The sequence below is a fragment of the Nylanderia fulva genome, unplaced genomic scaffold (assembly GCF_048542155.1).
Source record: "Nylanderia fulva isolate GAGA-0341 unplaced genomic scaffold, ASM4854215v1 Scaffold82, whole genome shotgun sequence".
Classification (NCBI taxonomy): domain Eukaryota; kingdom Metazoa; phylum Arthropoda; class Insecta; order Hymenoptera; family Formicidae; genus Nylanderia; species Nylanderia fulva.
Genome location: NW_028190939.1, coordinates 247,755 through 260,138, shown reverse-complemented (window position 1 = coordinate 260,138; position 12,384 = coordinate 247,755). Strand labels below are relative to the sequence as shown.

The following is a 12,384-nucleotide window of genomic DNA, read 5'->3' as shown; positions in this document are numbered from 1 at the left end:
GAAAAAAATTAAGTGGTGAGGGTTTTAAAAAAATTAAAAAATTTTGTTCATATAATTTTAAAGTACTCTTTAAACCATTAAAATTTGTTGTACGTTTTTTCTTTTTACATCTTATAGTTTAGCAGATTTTCGATCCTAAAGAAAAATACCGTTATTCTTTAAAAGGGTTTTTCACCCCTTAAAACTCAAAATGCACACGTATAAAAAAATACATTATTAAAAATACATATTTTTTTAAATTTGTGTATTTAACAACATACTTAAAGGAGAATCAAACCGATTCCGGACAGTTGTGACATGTCCTTTGTGAGACTATACAATACAATGGAAATATATATTGTCCTAAAGGGACTCACAGACTACCCGATATATAATGCAACGGAGACTTAATAGCTAATACAGTGCCACAGATACGGAGATGTCCGGAACGGCTTGACAAGTGACCCGATATATACAACATAACGCGGTACAATACAGCGGAGGCGTATAGCTCACGGTGGTGTCCGTAGCGGATTTGCGATCTACCCAGTATACACAATATAACAGAGACTGGATACAATGCAACGGAGGCGTGGAGCCTATGATGGTGTCCGAAAAAGACTTACGATCTACCCGGTATATTCAGCGGAAACTAGATATAATACAATGGAGGCACATAGCCTGTGACGGTGTCCCAAAGAGACTTACAGGTGACCCGGTATATACAATGCAAGCGGAGACGGGATATAATACAACGGAGGCACGTAGCTGGTGACGGTGTTCTGAAGGGACTGGCAAGTTACCCGGAGTATACAATAAGCGTAGGCGTGCAGCCTAATACAGTGTCTAGAAGGGACTTGCGATTTACCCGGTATATACAATGCAATGGAGACTCGATACAATATAACGGAGCGTCGCAGGTGCACCGGAAACCGAGAAACCCGGCCTAACAACGGGAAGCCCGTTGCCCGGCATATTGCAGAGAGAGAGACTGGAAACCGGGAAGCCCGGCCTAACAACGGAAAACCTGGTGCCCGATACAAAAGGAAGAAACCAGAAACCGAGAAGCCCGGCCTAACAGCGAGAAGCCCGCTGCCTGGTTCAAGAGGTTGAAACAGAACTGGTGCCGGCTCATCCGTAGAGCCTCCTCCGGCTTATATACCTGGTCGACGAGCCTTCTACCATGCGCCGAGCGCACGGCAGAGGTAGCGCCAGTAGTGGGGCGCCCCCGGAGTGGGGCAGCCCGTGTATAGCGTGCAGGGGCACCTTAGACGCCAGAGCCTCACGTGGCGAGCGGGTAATCGGCTCGCGAGGCGTTAGTAACGACTAGGTCCTTACACAATATAAACTACAACTATATACTCACTATTATCGATGTGTTGAGCAAGTATGCATGGGTTGTATTGTTCAAGAACAAGAATCGAAACGAGATGGCGGAAACAATTGCAAAGCTAATTTGAGAGGATTGAAGATGCCCGAAAAACTTTCAAACCGATAGAGGAAAAGAATTTTACAACTCAAATGTGCAGAGGGTGGGCCATTTTAATTTATGCACCCAAATTTCTTTGTACCTAAGACAGATACGAAAAAATGGTTCAGACAAAAGTTGTTCAAGATAATGAAGGTCACATATCTGTGTAACTAGCTTTGACCTTGAGACTATTTTTAAGGTTATTTGAAGGTCAGATTGGTTTTTTTTAAATGGAAACCCCTATTTTTGACACCGGATTCGAAAAGAACGGAAAATTTTACGTCTGAAATGATATTTTAAAGTTTGTTTTCGTGACCTTAAGAAGAAGTCAATTTAAGGTCAAATGCTAAATAAACTGCCTGGTAGCTGTTTATTTAAATTTTCTGGCGAAATAAACGTTATGAAGGTACCTTTATATAGAATATATATTATATAGAATATATATATATATATCCTATCATATATAATAAGATATATACAGGGTGGGCAATTTTAAAAAATACGATCAATTTCTTCGTAAACTAAGCAAAATATTGAAAAATGGTTCAGACATGTGTTCGGTATGGTTTCGAAGGGGCTATAAGATGGTGCCATTGGTTTGATCTTGGATATTTATTTGAAGATCACGCGAAAGTCACCTCAATTTTTTTAAATGGCACCTCCTATTTTTTATTACATATTCTTGTAGCTGACCTCGCGAGGTTTCCAAAACACTATAGTCAAATGTTTTTCCATTGCGTACTTTTCAAATTATAAAGCTCAAAAGTTACTACATTTTGATAAAAATACAAAATATATATATATATATATATATATATATATTTCTTAAAATATTCATTTTCCGATAGTCTTATTTTACATGCTCCGACCAATTAGAAGAAAGTCCAAGCATGATCCAGCTAGTCAAGACAAGATCTGGAGACGATCCATCTAGTAAAGGCAAGATACGAACACGATCCAGCCAGTCAAAGCAAGATTTGGACACGATCCAGCCATTCAAGGCAAGATCTGGACACGATCCAGCCAGTCAAGACAAGATACGAACACCGATCTAGCCAGTCAAAGCAAGATCTGGACACGATGCAGCCAGTCAAGGCAAGATACAAACACGGATCCAGCCAGTCAAGGCAAGATCCGGACACGATCCTTCCAATAAAGGCAAGATACGAACACGGATCCAGCCAGTCAAGGCAAGATCTGGACACGATCCAGCCAGTCAAGGCAAGATACGAACATGATCCAGCCAGTCAAAGCAAGATCGTTGATAGTTCTGTCAACTAAAATAAGATCAAGAAGAATCCTGCCACCGAAGGCAAAATCAAAAATGATCGAGTCAAAAAAAATTTATCGAATCAATTGTTCGAAGTTGTCTCCATTGGCTTGGATACATAATGCCAACCTATCTTGGAAATGTCTTACTGTCTTGAGTAACATATCGCGCGTTATTCTTTTGCAAGCTTCTCGTATCCTTTCTATCATATTTTCTCTCGTTGTAGGCGTTTGCTCGTACACGACATTTTTCAGATATCCCCATAAGAAAAAGTCGGGCGACGTCAGATCAGGAGATCGTGGAGGCCACGCGACGGGTGTATCTCGTCCAATCCATCTGCCATTATACGTTTCATTCAGGTAATCTCTCACACATCTTGTATAGTGCCATCGAGTTGTATCCATAACCTCTGACGTGTTTGCAGGTCAACGTTTTCAAATAATTGTGGTAAGTCATCTCTAAAAAATGCCAAAAAGTTTTCCCCGTTGACATTTCCGTCAAAGAAATAGGGACCAATCAAATACCCATTCACAATCCCGCAACAAACATTAACACTCCAACAATTCTGATTATCTATTGGTCTATGCCAATGGGGATTAACATCTGACTAATAATGACAATTATGCCTATTTAGCTCATCATTATTTTTAAATGTCGACTCATCAGAAAACATGACAAAATTGAAAAAATTTGGTTCAGCTCTAATCATTTGTTGTGCCTATTGACAAAATTGGATACGCAATTGCATATCTCTTTGACTCAGAGTTTGTGTCATAGTTATGTGATAGGGATGGTATTTAAGTTTCTTTATAATCCTCCAAATTGTTGATCTTGGAATACCTAGTTCCCTTACCAAAATCTGCTGACTTACATGAGGATTAAGATGAATTGCTGCCAGGAGCGTGACCACACGATTGTCGTTTTCATCATACACATGATCTTTCCTTTTACGTTTGAGATGACCTTCACGAGCTCTTCGTTCGAGGTTTCGGATTAAAGCAGGATTGGGGTGTCCTTCCCTTTCAGGATACCGATCTCGGTAAATTCGCGAAGCTTCGTGATAATTTAAATGACATTCTCCAAGAATGAGAATAATATCAATGATCTCCGAGGGTGAATAGTCTGGTATTATTTTTTCCGTAGTTGTAAAATCCTTGAGCGATAATGAAGGGATACAATTGATAATTTGTATACAAATTTTTCTTTTAGTAAGTATAATAACTATTTGTGCATTATTATCGTATCCCTCTATGTCCCTGTAAGATTATTACGATCTGCTGATCTGACGTCGCCCGACTTTTTCTTATGGGGATACCTGAAAAATGTCGCGTACGAGCAAACGCCTACAACGAGAGAAAATATGATAGAAAGGATACGAGAAGCTTGCAGAAGGATAATGCACGATATGTTACTCAAGACAGTAAGACATTTCCAAGATAGGTTGGCATTATGTATCCAAGCCAATGGAGACAACTTCGAACAATTGATTCGATAAATTTTTTTTGACTCGATCATTTTTGATTTTGCCTTCGGTGACAGGATTCTTCTTGATCTTATTTTAGTTGACAGAACTATCAACGATCTTGCTTTGACTGGCTGGATCATGTTCGTATCTTGCCTTGACTGGCTGGATCGTGTCCAGATCTTGCCTTGACTGGCTGGATCCGTGTTCGTATCTTGCCTTTATTGGAAGGATCGTGTCCAGATCTTGCCTTGAATGGCTGGATCGTGTTCGTATCTTACCTTGACTGGCTGGATCCGTGTTTGTATCTTGCCTTAACTGGCTGGATCGTGTCCGGATCTTGTCTTAACTAGCTGGATCATGCTTGGACTTTGCCCTGATTGGTCGGAGCATGTAAAATAAGACTATCAGAAAATGAATATTTTAAGTAAAATATTTTGTATTTTTATCAAAATGTAGTAACTTTCGAGCTTTATAACTCGAAAAGTACGCAATGGAAAAACACTTGACTATAGTGTTTTGGAAAGCTTTCGAGGTCAGCTACAAGAATATGTAATAAAAAATAGGGAGTGCCATTTAAAAAAATTGAGGTGACCTTCGCGTGATCTTTAAATGAATATCCAAGGTCAAACCAATAGCACCATTTTATAGCCTCTTCGAAACCATACAATACATGTCTGAACCATTTTTCGATATTTCACTTAGTTTACGAGAAAGTTGATCGTATTTTTTTAAATGGCCCACCCGGTATATATATATATATATATATATATATATATATACATATATATAGGAAAAATAGAGATGTAATAAATATGTACCGGGTGTTTAAAAAAGCGTTACAAATTTTTATCTCTAAAAATGTTTGTAGAAAAAAATGTTTCAAATAAAAGTTTTAGTATCTCAAGGGGGCATAGTCGATGTCATAGAAATGTTTGTAAGAAGCAATTTTCAAGCTTATTTATTTAGTCAATTTAACCAAGGTAAGAATGTATGATCGCCAGTGAAGATTAAAATCAAGGTTAAAAATATTAAAACGACCCAACTGGCTAAGGATGTTGCACTTTATTAATTTGCTACGTTTTGACCCATGTATCGGGTCCTCTTCAGGCTACAATAAACAATATGATAATACGAATTAAACGAAATAATAACAAATTCAAAACAATGTAAACTAAATTAACATTAGAAATATAAAAGATATATATATATATATATATATATATATATACGGATATAAATTTACTTATATAATATAATACAAAAATTAAGTTATATAAATAATCACAATTAATCTCAATAATAAATATGCGAAATCAATATAATAAATTAAATATGTCAGAACTAAATATTACTATTTTCCAAATAATCTCTAAATCCAGTCATATACATATTGAATTACACACAAATTCTAATTAAAAATGTAACGTTATAATCAATAAAAATTATTATGTTAATACCTATTATTTGATGTTAAACATAATATATAAGTTAAGAGTTTAACAAGGCTCTGTCATATAAATATAAATTTAAAGTATAAGACAGGCAATAAGAGCCGATCGCGGAAGACAGTGCGTTATCCTAACAAAACTAAATTTTTTCGTTAGAATTAAATATCTGTGCACAAGACACCAAATTTTACTTGGTCACTGCCAAGATTTTAAACTATGAAATAATCTCATCTTTGAGATTTAATTTCAATAATCTTTTAACCCCCCTACGGAAATAAATAAATGCAAGAGAAAAATATAGATCCGAAAATCGCTGAATCGGGAATCGAACCCGAGACCTTTCGCTTGCCGGGCGACTGCTCTTCCAACTGAGCTATTCAGATCCTTTCGATTCTATACTTTTCTCTGATATAAATAATAATGTTGATAAACAAACGCCTTTTAAGCCAGCGTGTATAAGTTAAGAGTTTAACAAGGCTCGGTTCACTTGAGTACAAATATTTCAATCTTTTATTAATAATTGCATTAACAAAACCAACCGGATAACAATTATTAGATAAAATCTGCTTAACTACGAATATGTTATCTTCATGAAATTGTCTATCAGAAAGCAAAACAACTCTGTCTATCAAATTGATTATAGCATTAACTTTGTATTTTTGTGGATAATTAGAAAAATAATTAATATATCTCCTTGAAAATATTTATTTCCTGTGCCAATTAGTTATCAGCCTGTCGTTACGTCTAATTACTTTAGTATCTAAAAAACTTATAGAACCATCAACTTCTAATTTATGAGTAAATTTAAATTGCGGATGAGAGTTGTTAAATTAATTCAAAATATCATTAATGCATTCCTTTAGTACAATCGCAAAGATGTCGTCTACAAACCTACAATAAATAGAGATCGGTATAGATAATTCCCTAAGACAATGGGTCTCAAGATCATCCATTACAAATGTCTGCCAGAATGGGTGAAAGAGGTGACCCCATCGGCATGTCGAAAATTTGTTCGTAAAACTCCTCGTTAAAACAAAAGCTTGTAGAATCAACAATAAATTCCATTGCATATAAAAATTGGTTTAGAGAAAACTTTGTATTTGGTGAAATCTCATTCCATCTATTTTTAATAGCCGCGATAACTAAGGTTTTCGAAACATTAGTATATAAAGAAGACACATCCAAAGATATTAAAACCTCATTCTTCTCAATACCAACATTCTTTATATCCCTTGCAAAAGACCAACCATCCCTGATGTATGAAGCCGGTTTCTTAACAGAATTAGCGAGAATCTCGTATAAAAAACAAGCAATAATATAAGTGGAACTTCTCAACGCTGAAAAATCAATCGCAAAGGATAATGTTCTTTGTGCACTTTCGGCAATCCATAACATCTTGGTAAGTTGCCATTATGACAAACCAAACGTTTATATGTCATCTCATCAATAATATTATTGTCCAACCAACTACGCCCTAAAACATTCACATCATTTGTCAGTTTTTTTATTGGATCTTTATTAAGTTTTTTATATGTGAGCGTATCTGCAAGTAATTCCGTCATTTTCTTCATATAATCATCTTTATTCAAAACAACTGTGATTTGTCCCTTATCCGCCTTCGTAACTAAAAGATCTTGATTATTCTTAAGAAAACTAACACATTGTCCGTGAAAATATCAAATTATCCAAAAAACTCAAATGGCTAGTATTAACCAAAAATTTTTTAATAGAGTTAACAAAGGAGTTCCTTGCAACATCTCTAAAATTTTTAAGAATTTTCTGAATATTAGTTTCGAAATTCTTAATGTGTTTGCAATGTAAGAACGGTCATTTCTATTATTACAATTAAATCGAAGACTAAATTTATCGCCTAAACACAGTATGTTTTGAACCGCTTCCGGTAGAGTTTTGTCACTAAGATTCACTAACCACATCGCTTTATCAATATTTTTAAAAACATTATTATCTACATTATATATTTTTAAATGTCATTGAATTTATTTACTAATATAGATTTATGTTTGTTATTAAGATATTGCAAAAAGTTGCTATTGTAATTATAAAATTTTTCTCTGAAATTATCCGAAAAAAGCGTAGACAACTCTACCTCAATACTATACAATCTTTTTTTGAAGAATGTGATGTGGAAATTAAGATCTTTGATCTCTAAATTTAACAACATTTTTCTATTCCTCTTTAAAAAATTACGCCATAGTTTATATATCATGATAGATAAATTAGATTAGCAATTATAAATAATATAGTTCATTAATATATATAATGCGATTGAGGGTTTAAAATATTGTAAGATGATATATGTATGTTACATGAAGAAAAGTCAGTCCTCCTCGTCCTTCAAAGCATCAACTTTTCTTTTGCTAATAAAAGTACAAAAAATATATATCTCCTCAATTCCTCGATCGCGTGTAAGAAGATAATGATAAGTAATTTGTGGGAATTTCATACAAATGGTGATGGAAATAAAGACAAAATGTTCTAGCACAACATTCTTCGTATACTGTCTCATAAATTTAGGTTTGCGCAAATAATTCATTTCATTAAATGATTTGCGATATACTCCATTTGATCTCAATGTTCCGGAACGTTCTTTTTGCCCTCGCAATTCACGGTATTTCTTTGAGAGCATTCTTAAAGTCAATGGGATTACAAAGGCCACATAGTGCCAAAGGATGCGGAGGTAATTTGATATCGTGTATCGTACTACATCCTTTTGTTTGAAGGGACTTCTTTCGGAAGATACGTCATGAATTTCAGGAAATTTTAGCAAATAAGTATATACAATGTATTACTTTATTCCGTTCATGTTTTCTGTATATATAAATATTTGAAAACCCTGTTTCTCATCAGATTATCGACTAAAGAAAGTATGTATTGACGAAAAAAAGTATGTATTGATTTTAATGGGTTACTTTAGTCTTTATATTTTTCTTAATTTTCAGAAGAAAAAATCATATACCGTAAACAAAATTAATTTTATATATATATACATACATACTACATACATGCATGCAATCAATTTTTATTTGGCTTGCGTAGGTATTTTTATTGCGCGGAGTAAATACAGATGACATAATCGCTGTTGAATTATACGTCAGTCTTGCTTATAAATACCAAATAAGATGTTTACTTATTCATGCTTATTCCGATATGTAAAAGAAAATCATGTCGCGTACTCGAATTTGTCAAATGCAGGAACTTGTATTATAGCGAATGGCAATTTCTCTTGTCACGCGCATCGCGAATTCTGAAGACATAATTTACCCTAAATTCGCAATTCCACTGCTACGCCGTTAGAGTACTCTTTACGACACGGCTTTGATATGTTATAAATTATAAATAAGATAAGCAAAAAGTTACAGTGTGACAGGCAAGATTACATATTTGAGCACAAAGCTGAATCATGTGCACGAAGAAAGAACTATTAAAGAAATAGAACGACGAAAATATATTTAACTATATAATTTTTTAGCGCTCAATTTAACATATATAATATTTTTAGCATATATAATATATAGAGTTGCATTATTTTTTTATACGCGACGTAATATAAAAAGATTAGAAACTAACAATTTTTTGACATAAAATGTTAAATATCTTTGCAAAATATTCTCAGTAATCATACCTACTTTCTTGCACAGTATAATAAAGTCAATCAAAAAGAAAACAGATAATTGTTAAAAGAAATATGTAATATTCAATATGCAGCAGCATATTTACAGCTTTTTTAATAAGCACCTATTGTTTACACCAATTCATTGGTCTCATTATTCCGTGCAAAAAAGATATTATTACCGAAAATGGAATATTTTACAAAAATATTTTACATTTTATATCAAAAAATTGTTAGCCTTTATAACTCAAAAAGTTCTCCATAAAAAATAATTTTATTAGTGTTTTGGTAAGCTTTCTAGATAAGCTGCAAGAAGATGTAATAAAAAATATAGGATTCCATCTAAGAAATTCAAGGTGACCTTATTCTGATTTTGGTAACGCAATCCAAGATCAAACTGATAAGATCAGTTAATAGATTTTTTACAACTTTTGTCTAAAACTTTTTTCTGTAAAACGTATACTTTTCGAGATTTTTCAGTGTTCCGATCTTTTTGGGACACCCTGTATATGTATATATACACATATATACCATTTATTTAGCAATCTGTCTGTCTATCTATCAAACTATCTATCGATTTACCTATCGATCTATCTATCTATCTATCTATTTATCTATATGTCTATCTGTCTATTTATCTATTTATCTATCTATCGATCTATCTGTCTCTATCTTTCTGTCTATGTTCTCTCTTCTACACTGCATTCTTTCATACATGCACACGTATATAATAATTTTTTTTTTTTAATTTACATTACCAAAATAAAAATAATTAAATTTATAATCTAAAAATATATAAAAATTTTTTATAAATATAATTGATTATAGAATTTTAGTGGATAATTTTTTGTTATAAATAAATAATTTATATGATTTATTCTTCTAACTACTTATCAAATATCAAATATGATACTCTTATCAAATATGAAATATTTTTGTCGGTTCTCAATATTAAATTATAATAATATAAATATGATAAATAATGATAAAAATATTAGATTGGCTCTTTTTAATATAAAACATGATATACATTTTTTTCTCGGCCATAGAGCCTAACGCGATGTTATTGCGAAATTAAGTAAGAAAATTGAGGAATCTGGGAATTTTGTATCCTGTGGTTGGGATCTTAAAAACTCTCCTTGTTCCTCTTTTAACTTCCCCTGTAAAAAATAGGCGAGAAAAATATTGGTCCGAAAGTTGGCTAAATCGGGAATCGAACCCGAGACCTTCCGCTTGCCGGGCGAATGCTCTTCCAACTAAGCTATTCAGACACTTACGGAACAATACTTTTCTCAATGCTTTCAGTAGTGATATAAGACGGGTTCTAACGCAGGTCCTCTGAGCGGGATGCGGGGCGAGGGGATATCTTGAGGGCGCGGGGAATGACGTCATGCGGGGCGGGGGTTTATGACTGTCCGAATTTAAAACCGAGCACTCCAAAATACGTAAAACTCATTTTTTTTGGCATTTTATTGTTCTGACATACGGAAGGGAATTGAGATTTTAGCGCCAACGTTGTGACGAACTGTCAAAATGTTCCCAATGAGTAAATAGAACAAAATCACCTAATCTATAACAATGCTCAAGCTCGTATGTAAACAAACACAATGATAATTAATTAAATATTACGAGGCCATGTGAAACGAGCAATAAAAAATTATTATAAAACTTGGATAAATTTTAATTTAAAAAACCAATTACAAACGTTTCGAACTATTTGTTAGTCTTCTTCAGTGCGCAATAAACATAGTAATAAATAAATAAATATAAATAAAAATTCTAATAAAAAGTCGCAATACAAAGTCAAAATAAATTAAATAATTATGTTAAAATTAAAAGGCGAAATACGTTAACAATAAAAATAGTTTGTAGGCGAATTATTATTCTACCGATATTCATTTATATACACGCGTAAGCGGCGAATTGCGTTTCCTCCCCCCCCCCCCTCTACCGCTGGCGGCGCTGCGTAAGAAAGAAGGGAGAAAGGAAGAAGGTCAGTTCCTCGCAGAGTGTGAGCCGTCGTGCGTGTTCTATCGAGTACAGTTTAACCTAATAAAGATCCTTTGTTAAGATCCACTAGAAGCCTTATTAGAATTACGCCCTGACATCATCTAAAACTATCCTGACACCACCTACAACTTCAGAAGTGGGATCAAAGAAGAAGTTAGCGAAGGATCCGTGAGGTTAATACACGCACGAGAGATACACGGGACTTTGAAAAGTACGACCAAGTGTTGTGGTCGATGCAGAGAGAACCGTGTCTTGTGTTACTCGTGCTAAAAGACAGAATATTCCGCGCTGTGTGCCACGAATATTTTGAAGGTTATTCGCGCTGTGTGCCGCGAATCTTTGCTCGTGCTAAAAGACAGAATATTCCGCGCTGTGTGCCACGAATATTTTGAAGGTTATTCGCGCTGTGTGCCGCGAATCTTTGCTCGTGCTAAAAGACAGAATATTCCGCGCTGTGTGCCACGAATATTTTGAAGGTTATTCGCGCTGTGTGCCGCGAATCTTTGCTCGTGCTAAAAGACAGAATATTCCGCGCTGTGTGCCACGAATATTTTGAAGGTTATTCGCGCTGTGTGCCGCGAATCTTTGCTCGTGCTAAAAGACAGAATATTCCGCGCTGTGTGCCACGAATATTTTGATGGTTATTCGCGCTGTGTGCCGCGAATCTTTGCTGCGTGCTAAAAGACAGAATATTCCGCGCTGTGTGCCACGAATATTTTGACGGTTATTCGCGCTGTGTGCCGCGAATCTTTGCTGCGTGCAAGAAGACAGAATATTCCGCGCTGTGTGCCACGAATATTTTGACGGTTATTCGCGCTGTGTGCCGCGAATCTTTGCTGCGTGCTAAAAGACAGAATATTCCGCGCTGTGTGCCACGAATATTTTGACGGTTATTCGCGCTGTGTGCCGCGAATCTTTGCTGCGTGCAAAAAGACAGAATATTCCGCGCTGTGTGCCACGAATATTTTGATGGTTATTCGCGCTGTGTGCCGCGAATCTTTGCTCGTGCTAAAAGACAGAATATTCCGCGCTGTGTGCCACGAATATTTTGAAGGTTATTCGCGCTGTGTGCCGCGAATCTTTGCTGCGTGCTAAAAGACAGAATATTCC

At 35.0% G+C, this 12,384-nt stretch overlaps 1 non-coding gene and 1 pseudogene across 1 annotated transcript; both read right to left on the bottom strand.

Moving 5' to 3' along the window:
* Positions 1 to 2,794: 2,794 nt before the first annotated feature.
* LOC146719911 (uncharacterized) lies at positions 2,795 to 3,468 on the bottom strand (annotated as a pseudogene).
* A 6,994-nt stretch (positions 3,469 to 10,462) lies between these two features.
* TRNAA-GGC (transfer RNA alanine (anticodon GGC)) lies at positions 10,463 to 10,535 on the bottom strand. Its single transcript has one exon. It is a non-coding gene; the product is annotated as a tRNA-Ala (tRNA).
* Between the last annotated feature and the right edge of the window lie 1,849 nt (positions 10,536 to 12,384).